The sequence below is a fragment of the Odocoileus virginianus genome, unplaced genomic scaffold, assembly GCF_023699985.2.
Source record: "Odocoileus virginianus isolate 20LAN1187 ecotype Illinois unplaced genomic scaffold, Ovbor_1.2 Unplaced_Contig_25, whole genome shotgun sequence".
NCBI classification, from domain to species: domain Eukaryota; kingdom Metazoa; phylum Chordata; class Mammalia; order Artiodactyla; family Cervidae; genus Odocoileus; species Odocoileus virginianus.
The window spans coordinates 599383-614058 of record NW_027224342.1 but is presented as its reverse complement, the minus strand read 5'-3'; the positions used below and the strand labels follow the sequence as shown (position 1 = coordinate 614058).

At 39.9% G+C, this 14676-nt stretch overlaps 1 protein-coding gene and 1 pseudogene across 4 annotated transcripts in view; one reads left to right on the top strand and one right to left on the bottom strand.

Annotated features, from left to right (window-relative positions):
• NHS (NHS actin remodeling regulator) overlaps positions 1-14676 on the top strand; it is a 336802-nt gene that overhangs the window by 296956 nt on the left and 25170 nt on the right. The window lies entirely within an intron of this gene.
• On the bottom strand, positions 11353-11941 carry LOC110148525 (calcineurin B homologous protein 1 pseudogene; annotated as a pseudogene).

Sequence of the window (14676 nt, the reverse complement as noted above, 5' to 3'; positions counted from 1 at the left end):
CTCAGAGATAAACCCACACACCTATGGTCACCTTATCTTTGACAAAGGAGGCAAGAATACACAATGGAGAAAAGACAGTCTCTTCAATAAGTGGTGCTGGGAAAACTAGACAGCTACATGTAAAAGAATGAAATTAGAACACTTCCTAACACCATACACAAAAATAAACTCAAAATGGATTAAAGACCTAAATGTAAGGCCAGACACTATAAAACTCTTAGAGGAAAACATAGGCAGAACACTCTTTGACATAAATTGCAGCAAGATCTTTTTTGACCCACCTCCTAGAGTAATGAAAATAAAAACAAAAATAAACAAATGGGAACCTAATTAAACTTAAAAGTTTTTGCACAGCAAAGGAAACTCTACATACGATGAAAAAACAACCCTCAGAATGGCAGAAAGTGTTTGCAAACAAAGCAACTGACAAAATATATCTCCAAAATATTATCTTCAAAATGTATAAGGAGCTCATGCAGCTCAATATCAAAACAACAAACAACCCAATCAAAAAACGGATGAAAGACTTAAATAGACATTTCTCCAAAGAAGATATACAGATGGCTAATAAACACATGAAAAGATGCTCAACATTGCTCATTATTAGAGAAATGCAAATCAAAGCTACAATGAGATATCACCTCACACTGGTCAGAATGGCCATCATCAAAAAATCTACAAACAATAAATGCTGGAGAGGGTGTGGAGAAAAGGGAACCTCTTGCACTGTTGGTGGGAATATAAATTGATACAACCACGCTGGAGAGCAGTACGGAGGCTCCTTAAGAAACTAAAAACAAAACTACCATATGACCCAGAATTCCCACTACTGGGCACATACCGAGAAAACCATAATTTGAAAAGACACATGCACCCCAATGTTCACTGCAGCACTGTTTGCAATAGCCAGGACATAGAAGCAACCTAAATGTTCATTGACAGATAAATGGATAAAGATATGTGGCACATATATACAATGGAGTATTACCCCTGAAAAGGAACCAACCTGGGTGGTTTGTAGAGATGTGGATGAACCTAGAGTCTGTCATACAGAGTGAAGTAAGTCAGAAAGAGAAAAACAAATATTGTATATTAATGCATATATATGGAATCTAGAAAAATGGTACTGATGAACCTATTTGCAGGGCAGGAATAGAGACATAGAGAATGGATTTGTGGACACAAGATGAATTGAGAGGGTAGCATATACACTACCATGTGTAAAATAGATAACTAGTGGGAAGCTGCTGTAAACACAGGGAGCTCAGTTTGGTGCTCTGTGATGACCTAGAGGGTGGGAGGGAGGCTCAAGGGGGAGGAGATATATGTATACATATGGCTGATTCACGTTGTTGTACAACAGAAACTAACACAACACTGTAAAGCAAGTATCCTCCAATTTAAATAAATAAAATAGACACCACAGAGATGAAAAGGATAAGAGACTACTAGAGCTTCTCTTGTAGCTCAGTTGGTAAAGAATCTGCCTGCAATGCAGGAGACTCAGGTTTGATTCCTGGGTTGGGAAGATCCTCTGGAGAAGGAAATGGCAACCCACTCCAGTATTCTTGCCTAGAAAATCCCATGGACAGAGGAGGCTGGCAGGCTACAGTCCATGGGGTCACAGGAGTCAGACACTTGACGACTAAACCACCAAAAGACTAGTACAGACAACTATATGCTAATAAAATGGACAACCTAGAGGACACATGGACAAACCCTTAGAAAGGTACACTCTCCCAAGACTGAACCAGGAAGGAATAGAAAATATGAACAGACCAATTTCCAATAATGAAATTGAACCAGTAATTTTAAAACTCACCCCCCCCCCCAAAAAAAAAGTCCAGGGCTAGATGATTTCACAGGTGAATTCTAACAAACATTTAGAGAAGAGTTAAGACCTATCCTTCTGAAACTATTCCAAAAAATTGCAGAGGAAGGACCACTTCTCAACTCATTCTATGAGGCCAGTGTCACCATGATACCAAAACCAGACAGAGTTATCACAAAAAAAGACAATTACAGACCAATATCACTGACAAACATATATGCAGAAATCCTCAACAAAACGTCAACAACACAAATCCAACAATACATTAAAAGGATCATACACCATGATCAAGTGAGATTTATCCCAGGGATGCAATGATTTTTAAATATCCACAAATCAATCAATGTGACACACTACATTAACAAATTTAAGAATAAAAACCATATGAGCACCCCAACAAATGTGGGAAAATGTTCTGATAAAGCTCAACATCCATTTATGATTTAAAAAAATCCAGAAAGTGGGCATAGTAGTAATGTAACTCCACTAAATAAAGGCCATACATGACAAACCCACAACTAACATCATTCTCAATGGTGAAAAGCTGAAAGCATTTCCTCTAAGATCAGAACAAGAACAAGGATGTCCACTCTTGCCACTTTTATTCAACATAGTTTTGAACAGCAATCAGACAAGAAAAAGAAATAAAAGGAATCCAAATTGGAAAGGAAGAAGTAAAACTCACTGTTTGCAGATGACATGATACTATACATAGAAAATCCTAAAGATGCCACCAGAAAACTACTAGAGCTCATCAATGAATGTGGTACAAAATTAAACTACAGAAATCTGTTGCACTTGTATACACTAATATAAACTATCAGAAAGAGAAATTAAGGAAATGATCCCATTTACCACAGCATCAAAAAGAAAAAAAATACCTAGGAATAAACCCACCTAAGGAGATAAAAGACCTGTACTTGGAAAACTGTAAGACTTGATGAAAGAAACTGAAGACAACACAAACAGATGGAAAGTATACCATGTTCTTGGACTGGAAGAATATTGTTAAAATGATCATACTACCCAAGGCAATCTACAGATTCAGTGCAAGGAAGGGAAAGAGTGAAAGTGGCTCAGTTGTGTCCAACTCTTTGCAACCCCATGGACTATAGTCCATGGAATTCTCCAGGCCAGAATACTGGAGTGGGTAGCCTTTCCCTTCTCCAGGGGATCTTCCCAACCCAGGGATCGAACCCAGGTCTCCCACACTGCAGGCAGATTCTTTACCAGCTGAGCCACAAGGGAAGCCCAAGAATACTGGAGTGGGTAGCCTATCCCTTCTCCAGCAGATCTTCCTGACCCAGGAATCGAACCGGGGTCTCCTGCATTGCAGGTCGGATTCTTTACCAACTGAGCTATCAAAATACCAGTGGCATTTTTTCAAAAAATGAGAACAAATAATTTTTAAATTTGTATGGAAACACAAAAGACCCTGAATATTTTAAACAGTTTTTCTTTCTTGGGAAAGAAAAACAGAGCTGGAGGAATCATGCTCCCAGACTTCAGCCTATACTATAAGGCTATAGTCATCAAAACATTATGGTACTGGCACCAAGTACTGGCACATAGATCAACAAAACAGAATAGAGAGCCAAGAAATAAACCCATACACTTAAAATCAGTGAATCTACAACAAAGAAGGCAAGAATATACAATGGAGAAAAGACAGTCTCTTTAATAAGTGGTGCTGAGAAACCTAGACAGCTACATGTAAAAGAATTCTCTAACACCATATACAAAACAGATTCAAAATGGATTCAAGACCTAAATGTAAGACCATATACTATAAAACTCCTAGAGGAAAACATAGACAGAACACTCTTTGACATAAATCACAGCAATATCTTTTTTGATCCACCTCCTAAAGCAAACAAAAACAAAAATAAACAAATGGGACCTAATTAAACTTAAAAGCTTTTACACAGCAAAGGAAACCATCAATAAAATGAAAAGACAACCTACAGAATGGGAGAAATATTTGCAAATGATATGACCAATGAAGGGTCATATCTAAGAAATGTAAATGGCTCATACAGTATGGCAGAAACCAACACAGTAATTGTAAAGCAATTATCCTCCAGTTAAAAATAAACAGCTCATACAACTCAGCATCAAAAAACCAAACCACCTGATTAAAAATGGGCAGAAGACTTGAATAGACATTTTTCCAAAAGGAAATGCAGATGGCCAACAGGCACATGAAAAGATGCTCAACATCACTAATCATTAGAGAAATGCAAATGAAAACTACAATGAAGTATCACCTCACACACATCAGAATGCTATAATAAAAATATTATTTATTATAAATAATAAATGCAAGGGAGGGTCTGGAGAAAAGGGAACCCTTGAATACTTGGTGGGAATGTAAATTGGTACAGCCACTGTGGAAAACAGTATGGAGTTTCTCAAAAACTAAAAATAGAACTACCATATGACCCAGCAGTTCCACTCCTGGGTATATACCTGGGGGAAAAAACAACCCCAAAACACTAATTCAGAAATGAACACCCCAGTGTTCATAGCAGCATTATTTACAATTGCTAAGATATGGAAGTAACCTAAGTGTCCATCAACAGATGAATAGATATGGTGTGTGGGGGTATATAATGGAATATTACTCAGCCATAAAAATAAAATTTTGCCATTTGCAGCAACATGGATGGATTTGGAGGGCATTATGCTAAGTGAAATAAGTCAGAGAAAGACAAATACTGTATGATATCACCTATATGTGGAAACTAAAAACCAACAAACTAGTGAATAAAACAAAAAAAAAGAAGCAGAATCAGAGACAGAGAGATCAAACTAGTGGTTACCATAGGGAGAGGGAAGAGGGGAGGGGTAATATAGGATATTATGGGATTATATGAAATTGTGTGTGTGAAACTTCTGAAAATTGTAAAGCATTGTAGAATTTAAAGACTCATTCAATTAAAAATAGTCTATTACATTAAAAAAAAGAAATAGCCAGTAAAACTCTGAAAGAAGATACCTCTAAGGGGGAACTAGACCTAACAGATATTAAAATATCTTTAAAGCCTAAATACACTGAATTACAACAGTGTGATACTGGCACAAATATACCAGTAGAATAGAATACAAATTCCAGAGATGGACCCAAGTATATATGAAAATATCTGATAGAGGTAGTATTGCTAAACATTGAGGCAAAAAGATAGTTTTTTTTTTTAATGTTGAAGAAAAAAATTTTTATCAGAATTTCTCAACCTTGACACTACTGACATTTTGAGTCAGATCATTTTTTGCTGTGGGAGCTATGCACTGTAGGATGTTTAGAAGCATCCTTGGCCTCTATACATTAGATGTCAGGAGCACTCCTTCCCCTAGTTTTGACAACATGAAATGTTTCCAGACACTGTTACATCGCCCCTGGTTGAGAACCATTTAATTATAGAGTTATACTTCACACCTTATATAAGATTGAATTCCAAAGGGATCAGAGACCTAAGCATAAAAAAATGAAACCATACAAGTACTATTACAGAGTAGGGGTGAATTATTCTTTGCCCTTGGTCTAGGAAATGGCTCTGTAACTCTGACAACAGAGGTAATAAAAGAGAATACTGATAAATTTGAACATTAACTCTTTTGCATGCTGAGACACCATAAACAAAGTCAAACGATAACCAAAAACTGGGAGAATATATGTGCAACATATACCATAGGAGAAAAGGACTGATATCACTAATAGATAAATATCTCTTAAAAATGAGGGACAAAGAAAGGAGCAAAAATCTGGTAGAAATGTTGAGGGAAAGCCTTGAACAGACAATCCAGAAGAAAACATGAAAACATTTATTAAACTTAGGGAAAATTGTTCAAACTCCTAATTAGGGAAATAGAAACAATACAGATACCATTTATCACCTATGAGATTAGGAAAAATTAAACAATACAACAACATACTCTATTCCATTGGTGCAATTGGAGAGAAAACAGGTACTCACAAATATTGCTGGTGGAAATGCAAACTTTTTGGACAGCTTATCTGGAAGGGAATTTGGCGATCTCTAACACAACTACATATGCACTCACTTTCTGCCCTAGAAATCTTGCTAAACCTTCACCTCCAATAATACAAAAAGGTTATTTATTGCAGTGTTGTTTACAATTATGAGATACTGGAAGGTGCCTATAAACAGATGGATATATTTAAGAGGTATTTAGTCATTAATGATATTAGCCCTTTTTCTGTGTTTCTGTACATGTAGTGATGCAATATACTAGAGGACATCCACATAATGAAGTACTATGCAGCTGTAAAAAATATTTTTATGAGCTAATAAGGAGTGCTTTCCAGGACATACTCTTAAGGGACAAAGGCAAAGCCCAAAAGAGTGTCTACAGTATGCTACCCTTCATATTACAAAGAAGGATATATAAGAAAATATGAAGGTATCCACTTGTTTGTGTAAAAGAGTCAATTCTGCTATAGCACAACATAGCCATCCTTATAAATCTTCACATTATGCAGAACTGCACAATAAAAATCAAAAGGTTTATGGAGAAAACAGCACAACACTCAAAACATTTCTGTCACACACACATATACAAAGATAGGAACCTAATAAACAGTAGCACAGGTTTACATGTGCGAAATGGTCAAGTAATGCATAATACAATAAATATGTCACTTTCCCTAGAAAAGGCCCTAAAGTGTGCTTGTGGAGTGGGCATCAGGAGAAGGGGGAGAGGCAGGGGTACCTGAAATCAGAAGGCAGGCTGCAGTACCAGATGTCGATGGGCATGGCTGCTAAGACAAAGGGTGAACCAAGGGGGCTCAGAGATGATTGAGGTGTGTGCATTTTGTGTTTTTCCACAGTTCAGGTCAGCTGGGTCAGTTCCTGCATTCACCCCGAGCTTCTCATGCACGAGATTGTGCATAAAACAAACACAAAATTCATGCTGAGCTCAGATTGTTCTCTAAGATAGCAGTCATGTTGGGACAAACTAACTTTTTCAAAACAAGAGTTATGGCAAAACTGACTATATAGGAGAGAAGCCAGAAACGAATGAGACAGGTTTACCAACAGGGCGTGGGTAGGAATGGGGTAGAAAGCATGGGGGGTGGGAAGGAGGCGGCAGGGTCAAGGGAGCATGTCTTTGAGTATATTTTGGGGAGCTCTAACTCTTAGAACCCAAGTAATCTTTCACATGCATGCATGCATGCAAAGTTGCTTCAGTTGTGCCCGACACTTTGCACCGTTAAGGACCATAACTTGCCAGGCTCCTCTGTCCATGGGGTTCTCCAGGCAAGAATATTGGAGTGGGTCACCATGCCCTCCTCCAGGGCATCTTCCCAACCCAGGAATCGAACCCATGTCTCTTATGTCTCCTGCACTGGCAGGAGGGTTCTTTACCTCTAGTGCCACCTGGGAAGCTCCAGTGTATCACATACCCAACCCGATAAATAAATAGTTAACATCAGCCTGAATGTAAAGAGAAACCAAAATGGAAAATAGGCAATAACAAATAAACCTAACTATATTACAAATGAGTATCATAACCACACTGAAGGAGGTGGGGAAGAAAATAGCTAACCTAAGTAACTTTGGAAAGACCTATGTTTACTTTGTTGTTTTGTCTTAATCACAAATATTTATGTATGGACTGATGAATATAATTTTAAATAGAAGAATAAGGCATGACCAAGGATTTAAACAATATGCTGTGACTGCTGAAAGAGGGCAAAGCCATAAACTTAGGAACTTTAAAAATTCAAGTCAAAGAGCCTCTGAGGTGCTGAATAGATGCTTATCAGACAGTTCTCCCCTTGTAAACAATTCCTGTGTTATATCACTTCATCAGAAAGCCAGAATGATACATCATACAGAACTCCTCATTTGTTTGCACTTGAGCGATCTCTCCCAGCCACTCCCCTGTCCCCCATTCCTTTCCCTTCCCTTTGCAGTGGTGTTCTTTGGCCATTCCTTTACTAAAGAATTGCTTCTTCCCAAGCAAGGAAGCACACAATGAGTCAGAGAAAATCCACCAGTTCAGTTCAGTTCAGTTCAGTCACTCAGTCGTGTCCAACTCTTTGTGACCTCATGGACTGCAGCACGCCAGGCTTCCCTGTCCCTCACCAACACCTGGAGCCTGCTCAAACTCATGTCCATTGAGTCGGTGATGCCATCCAACCACCTCATCCTCTATCATTCCCTTCTCCTCCCATCTTCAGTCTCTCCCAGCATCAGGGTCTTTTCCAGTGAGTCAGTTGATTGCATCAGGTGGCCAAAGTATTGGAGTTTCAGCTTCAACATCAGTCCTTCCAATGAATATTCAGGACTGATTTCCTTTAGGATGGACTGGTTGGATCTCCTTGCAGTCCAAGAGACTCTCAAGAGTCTTTTCCAACACCACAGTTCAAAAGCATCAATTCTTCAGTGCTCAGCCTTCTTTATAGTCCAACTCTCACATTCATACATGACTACTGGAAAAGCCATAGCTTTGACTAGACGGACCTTTGTTGGCAAAGTAATGTCTCTGCTTTTTAATATGCTGTCTAAGTTGGTCATAGCTTTTCTTCCAAGGAGCAAGCGTCTTTTAATTTCATGGCTGCAGTCACCATCTACAGTGATTTTGGAGCCCAAGAAAATAAAGTCTCTCACTGTTTCCATTGTTTCCCCATCTATTTGCCATGAAGTGATGGGACCGGATGCCATGATCTTAGTTTTCTGAATGTTGAGTTTTAAGCCAGCTTTTTCACTGTCCTCTTTCACCTTCATCAAGAAGCTCTTTAGTTCTTTGCTTTCTGCCATAAAGGTGGTGTCATCTGCATATCTGAGGTTATTGATATTTCTTCCAGCCAATCTTGATTCCAGCTTGTGCTTCATCCAGCCTGGTATTTCACATGATGTACTCTGCATAGAAGTTAAGTAAGCAGGGTGACAATATACAGCCTTGACGTACTCCTTTCCTGATTTGGAACCAGTCCATTGTTTCATGTCCAGTTCTAACTGTTGCTTCTTGACCTGCATACAGATTTCTCAGGAGGCAGGTAAGGTGGTCTGGTATTCCCATCTCTTGAAGAATTTTCCACAGTTTGTGGTGATCCACATAGTCAAAGGCTTTGGCATAGTCAATAAAGCAGAAATAGATGTTTTTCTGGAACTCTCTTGCTTTTTCGATGATCCAGCGGATGTTGGCAATTTGATCTCTGGTTCCTCTGCCTTTTCTAAATCCAGCTTGAACATCTGGAAGTTCATGGTTCACATACTGTTGAAGCCTGGCTTGGAGAATTTTGAGCATTACTTTGCTAGCATGTGAGATGAGTGAGAATTGTGCAGTAGTTTGAACATTCTTTGGTATTAGCTTTCTTTGGGATTGGAATGAAAACTGACCTTTTACAGTCCTGTGGCCACTGCTGAGTTTTCCAAATTTGCTGGCATATTGAGTGCAGCACTTTCACAGCATCATCTTTCAGGATTTGAAATAGCTCAACTGGAATTCCATCACCTCCACTAGCTTTGTTTGTAGTGATGCTTCTTAAGGCCCACTTGACTTCACATTCCAGGATGTCTGGCTCTAGGTGAGTGATCACACCATCGTGGTTATCTGGGTCATTAAGATCTTTTTTGTATAGTCTTCTGTGTATTCTTGCCACCTCTTCTTAATATCTTCTGCTTCTGTTAGGTCCATACCGTTTCTGTCCTTTATTGTGCCCATCTTTGCATGAAATGTTCCCTTGGTATCTCTAATTTTCTTGAAGAGATCTCTAGTCTTTCCCATTCTATTGTTTTCCTCTATTTCTTTGCATTGATCACTGAGGAAGGCTTTCTTATCTCTCCTTGCTATTCTTTGGAACTCTGCATTCAGATGGATATATCTTTCCTTTTCTCCTTTGCCTTTAGCTTCTCTTCTTTTCTCAGCTATTTGTAAGGCCTCCTCAGACAACCATTTTGCCTTTTTGTATTTCTTTTTCTTGGGGATGATCTTGATCACTGCCTCCTGTACAATGTCACAATGTCACAAACCTCCATCAGGTATTCTGTCTATCAGATCTAAACCTTTGAATCTATTTGTCACTTCCACTATATAATCGTAAGGGATTTGATTTAGGTCATACCTGAATGGTCTCATGGTTTTTCGTACTTTCTTCAATTTAAGTCTGAATTTGGCAATAAGGAGAAAATCCACCACAGGCAGATATATGAATGAACAGATTTAGGTGTTAGGATGGCAACAGCCTTTTGGGGTGAGGTCTAAAGTAAGCTGACTTTGGCAAAGAAGCTGCTCTGACTCCTGGCTCGCTGAAAGGTCTACAGTGCTACCTCGGGTTGTGCCACCACTGCCAGACTCCTTGATTCTAAGCAATCACCAGTGGAGGTAGGAAGCCATTGTAACCAGAAAGCTAATGTGACAATATAGTCAGTGCTCTGGACCTCTACTGGGAGCTGACTGTGGCTTCTGACTTAATTATTTGCGAAGTGCAAAAACCTTGAGGATACTAAGGATGATCTTGAAATCCCTTGGACAGGATGAGTTAGGTATCTCCATAACTCTTTCCACTTGGAAACATGAAGTGAAAAACATTCCAGGGCATGCAGTACCAGGTTGTATAAAGCATGCTGCAGAGGTGGGAGCACAAGAGGCTCTTAGGGTGCCCGGCCTTCTTGTTCAGAGAGTCCCAGGCAGACTGTCAGGGCGGCTCCCCGGGTTGTGATAGTGCCCCAAAGCTGAGCAGACCAGCAGGCATGTGGCTATTTTCTGAAGAAACAACACTGTTCTAACGAGTACCCACAGAGTAGCCACCCTTCATGTGCAGAATCAAAGGCCAGAGGTCAAGCGCCCATGGCAAGCCACCTGGAAGACTTGGCTCGATACCTTTCGAGAAGAACGTCTCCCTCCAGCAGCCCTTTGATGACAGAGCAGAGTGCAAGGGACAAACAGATGGTCACGTTCTTCTGAGACAAGTGTTGGCTCCCAGAATGCTCCTCGGGAGACAACGTGCCAGAGCCTCATTTATGAGCAAAGTAAATAAAAGCTGCCAGGCCACAGAAGCATCTTGTCAAGTTAGACATATATTTAAGAGAGGAGATTTGGAGGCATGACTAAGGGCATGCAGACTGAAAGATCGAGGCAATGGTTGACTGGGTGACAGAAATAGGAAGCAAACGCCACATGGAAAAGGCTGAAGTTGCGTGCTGAGGAGGGACAATGGGGTGGCCACGGTCTGTATCAGTGACAGAGCTCGCCTGGCTGCTTCTTGGCTTGAGTTGCGGTCTCACTTTCTCACGCTGGATGGATATGTAGCATTCAGCAGCATAACTGGGGGGGGGGGTGATATTTATAAATGGGGAACTGAATGGATACTGAACAGAAAAGGACTGGGTGTGCTGTTCTGTAACGCCCCGTGTACACCAAAGGGAGGTTACCACACAAAAGCTGTAGTATCTTGGATAGATAATAGGGAAGAGGGAGGGCTGGGAGACAGGAAGACTCTCACATCCAGTTCTTAGATACTAGAGAGCAGGGAACAGTCTGGTCTTGGCCTTTCAGTCAAGAAATCAGATGCTCACTTTCTGCTTGCCGTCCACCTTCTCCAAAGCCTTACCAAATTCTTCAAAAGATATGGCACCATCCCTCTCTAGATCAGCCTCCTGAATGGTCCTGTCTGTGATGCCACCCAGCTGCTCATCCGAGACATTCACTCCAGCCATCATGTGAAGAACCTGGAATAGCTCATTGTGAAAGATTTTGTCATTTTTATCCAAATCATATAGTCAAAAAGCAAAGTACAGTTTGTTGCTTTGGCTGTTAACTGGTTCTAGTCCATTCTTATCTTTGCATTTTGCACTATCTTCAGTGGATCAGAAATGAGCCAAAGATTTTATGAAGCCACGGGAGCCTGCCTGATCTCTTCCCTCTGGAAAGAAGGCACTGATGAGCCAGTCCCCCAGTGGCTTGATGACAAGTTCTGGAATCTACTGGAAATCTTCCCAGCTGAGGGTCCCATTCTCACCTTTGTCCAGGCTGGTGCACTGGCTGTAGAGGAAGATGATTTGATTGTGGGAGAAGCAGGTCTCCATCTTGATCCTCCTCAAGCTCTTCCCTCCACAGTGATGTGGAAGCCTGAGACCCCATTTGCACATGAGAGCTCCTCGGGGAGCCCCCACACCTTGAAGAAACAGTGTAGACTAAAGACAAAAGGAATTGTACACAAATATTGTACTTTAGTTGGGAAATTTTTTCTTTACAAGAGAACGAGTTAGAAATTCTGAAACTACTTTTTGTGCATACTAGGATTGAACAGATACTTTGTGGATAACTAGAGTTTGCCACCTTTGGAGAAAGGAGTTCCAAATAAGGAAAGAGGAACATCAAGAATGAATCTCTTGGTGCTAGATTAGAATCTAAAGTACCAGTATAAATTCATATGTGTATTTTCACACATATACATATACAGGTAGTTAGGTGCAAAATATGTGCACATATGCATTTATGAGTATTAAAATGTACTTCCTAGCTCTGTCATATGAGAGTGCCTTAGAAGCAATGACACTCTGGTAACATTTAAGCACATCTAGTGCCTAGAACTTGCTTCTATATACCACTCTGTAATAAAAGAAACCAGGACTCCTTTCTAGGACTGGGCCGGGGGAAATAGAATACAAACCTGGAATATCTTGAAAGGCCAGAAAGCAAGAAAGTACTAAAATAATAATAATAATAATGCCATGTGAAAAGGGCACAGGAACCAACTTGAAGGAGCTCCCAATGGCCAAATCTGAGACAGTAAAATAATGATAGTAATAGATTATAAGACACAGCATAAAAGAAATATTCAGGAGTCTATATTGACATAAGTAAACTGGGATAAGTAAATAAATACATTGGGGTGAGGAAGAATTCTAACTAATAAATGTAGAAATAGTGATGGAAGGTGTTTTAAATCACCGTTTAGCCAAATGTGACAGCAAAATTTTGTACAGGCAATAATCACTGGATGCTAAAATAGTTGGGTTATTATGTTGAGAAACAGGATACTTGCATAGTTTCAAAGTTTCTCCCCACAAGATACTTGTTGATTACAAAGAGAAAATAGTAACTTGAGCTGCAAATATCTGGCAGACACAATCTTAACCCAGGGATCAAATTAACATCAGCAGTAAAAAGGCATGCCTATGCATGAAATCCCTGACAGGAAGCACTGAGATAACACTTCTATGGGGTTCTTGTCAAAAATTAGTAACTTCAATCTAATCACAAGACAATATCAGACAACTCCAACTTGAAGGACATTCTAGAAAATAACTGGCCAGTACTCTTCAAAAATATGAAGGTCATGGAAGGCAAAGACTGAGGAAATATCACAAACTAAGGAGACTAAGGAGATTTGACAACTAAACCCAATGCGAGATCCTGGATTGAACCCTGGACCAGAGAAATGACATTATTGGGAAAACTGATATTCCAAACAAGGTTACTGTATTAGTTAATAGTATTTATCAATGTTAATTTCCTGGTTTCAATAAGTGAACTATGGTTATGTGAGATGTTAACATTAGGAAAACCTAGATAAGGATTATATGTACTCTGTTGCTTGATGACTTCCCTGTTAAGTTTAAAATTGTTTCAAAATATAAAGCTAAAAATAAATGTATACTCTTAGCCATAGATACTTCACAGTTGAGACCTATACCCCAATGCCTATGATATATATATGGCTTCAGGAAAAGGTAAGTTCTACCAGGAAATGCTTAGTACACAGTTTACTTTAAATAGCAAAATTTAGATGACCACAAAAATCTACTCTCAGATGATGAGAAGTTGCCATGGTATGTGACACTTTGGCCCCTAATGCACCATCATGGCATAGATTCCCATTTCAGAGCGTGGAGTCAGTTTGTCAGAGCATTTCACTCTGATCCCTTGCTGAATGCTTATCTGTTCTCGTCAGTCAAGACCCCTGGTCCAGGCTCAGATCTGCACATACTTGGAATATGCACATGTTCTTCCCCTACACAAACATTCCCACAAAGCATCCCTACACAAAGCATTCCCAAGAAGGTTACAACACTCTTCCCCACATAGTCCCCGCCGCTTCAGCTGATCAGAGTCAGCACTCAAGCTGAACAAACTATTGCTACGTTTGGCCTGCAGTCAAGTCTCCAGGACTCTTGGAGTCTAAGTTCCTGCTTAGATTCTGCTGTCTACATAGACAGGCATGGAAGTCACTCTTCTGCAAATGTGGGAAGAGGCTCCAGCAGTCTCACCAAGTGTCCCCCTTCAAGCCTCCCCAGCGATGCAGGGTATGATGTCAAATGGGCTCTGTGGTATGGGATGGAGATGCCTGCTATGAGATGGCAGAAGTTGACCAGGTTCCAGAGAAACAATGAGACCTAAATCCGTATCATCAGGGTTGACAGTTAACTTATTCCAATCACATTCACAGTAATTCTTTGTCAGACTTGATACAATGAACCAAGAAAGAATATCAGAGATTCTTTGTCATTTCATAGCCTGATAGTAGTTTCCTTACTTACCACACTGTGGCATCCAGGGATATTAAAATAAGAATCTGTCAAATCCTACTTTTCTTCTTACTAAGGGGGTACATTTGAAAGACAGGGGACATTCCAACAGCCTTATTCAGAAGTAAACGGAGGACATCATTCAAATTCTGATCCACGCCCCTTTGGTTGTAGTCCAGAGCTATAAATAATGACCATATTTATTCTTCCTTTTTTTATCAAGAAGAAAAAAAATCAGCCTTATCAGAAGGCAGCTTCTGAGAAAAACTAATCTAGCTCACAGAAGAATTAGAAGGCTGAGAATGGAGTTTTGAGCCATGAGAGATTAAAAAGTAGAGTTGGCAG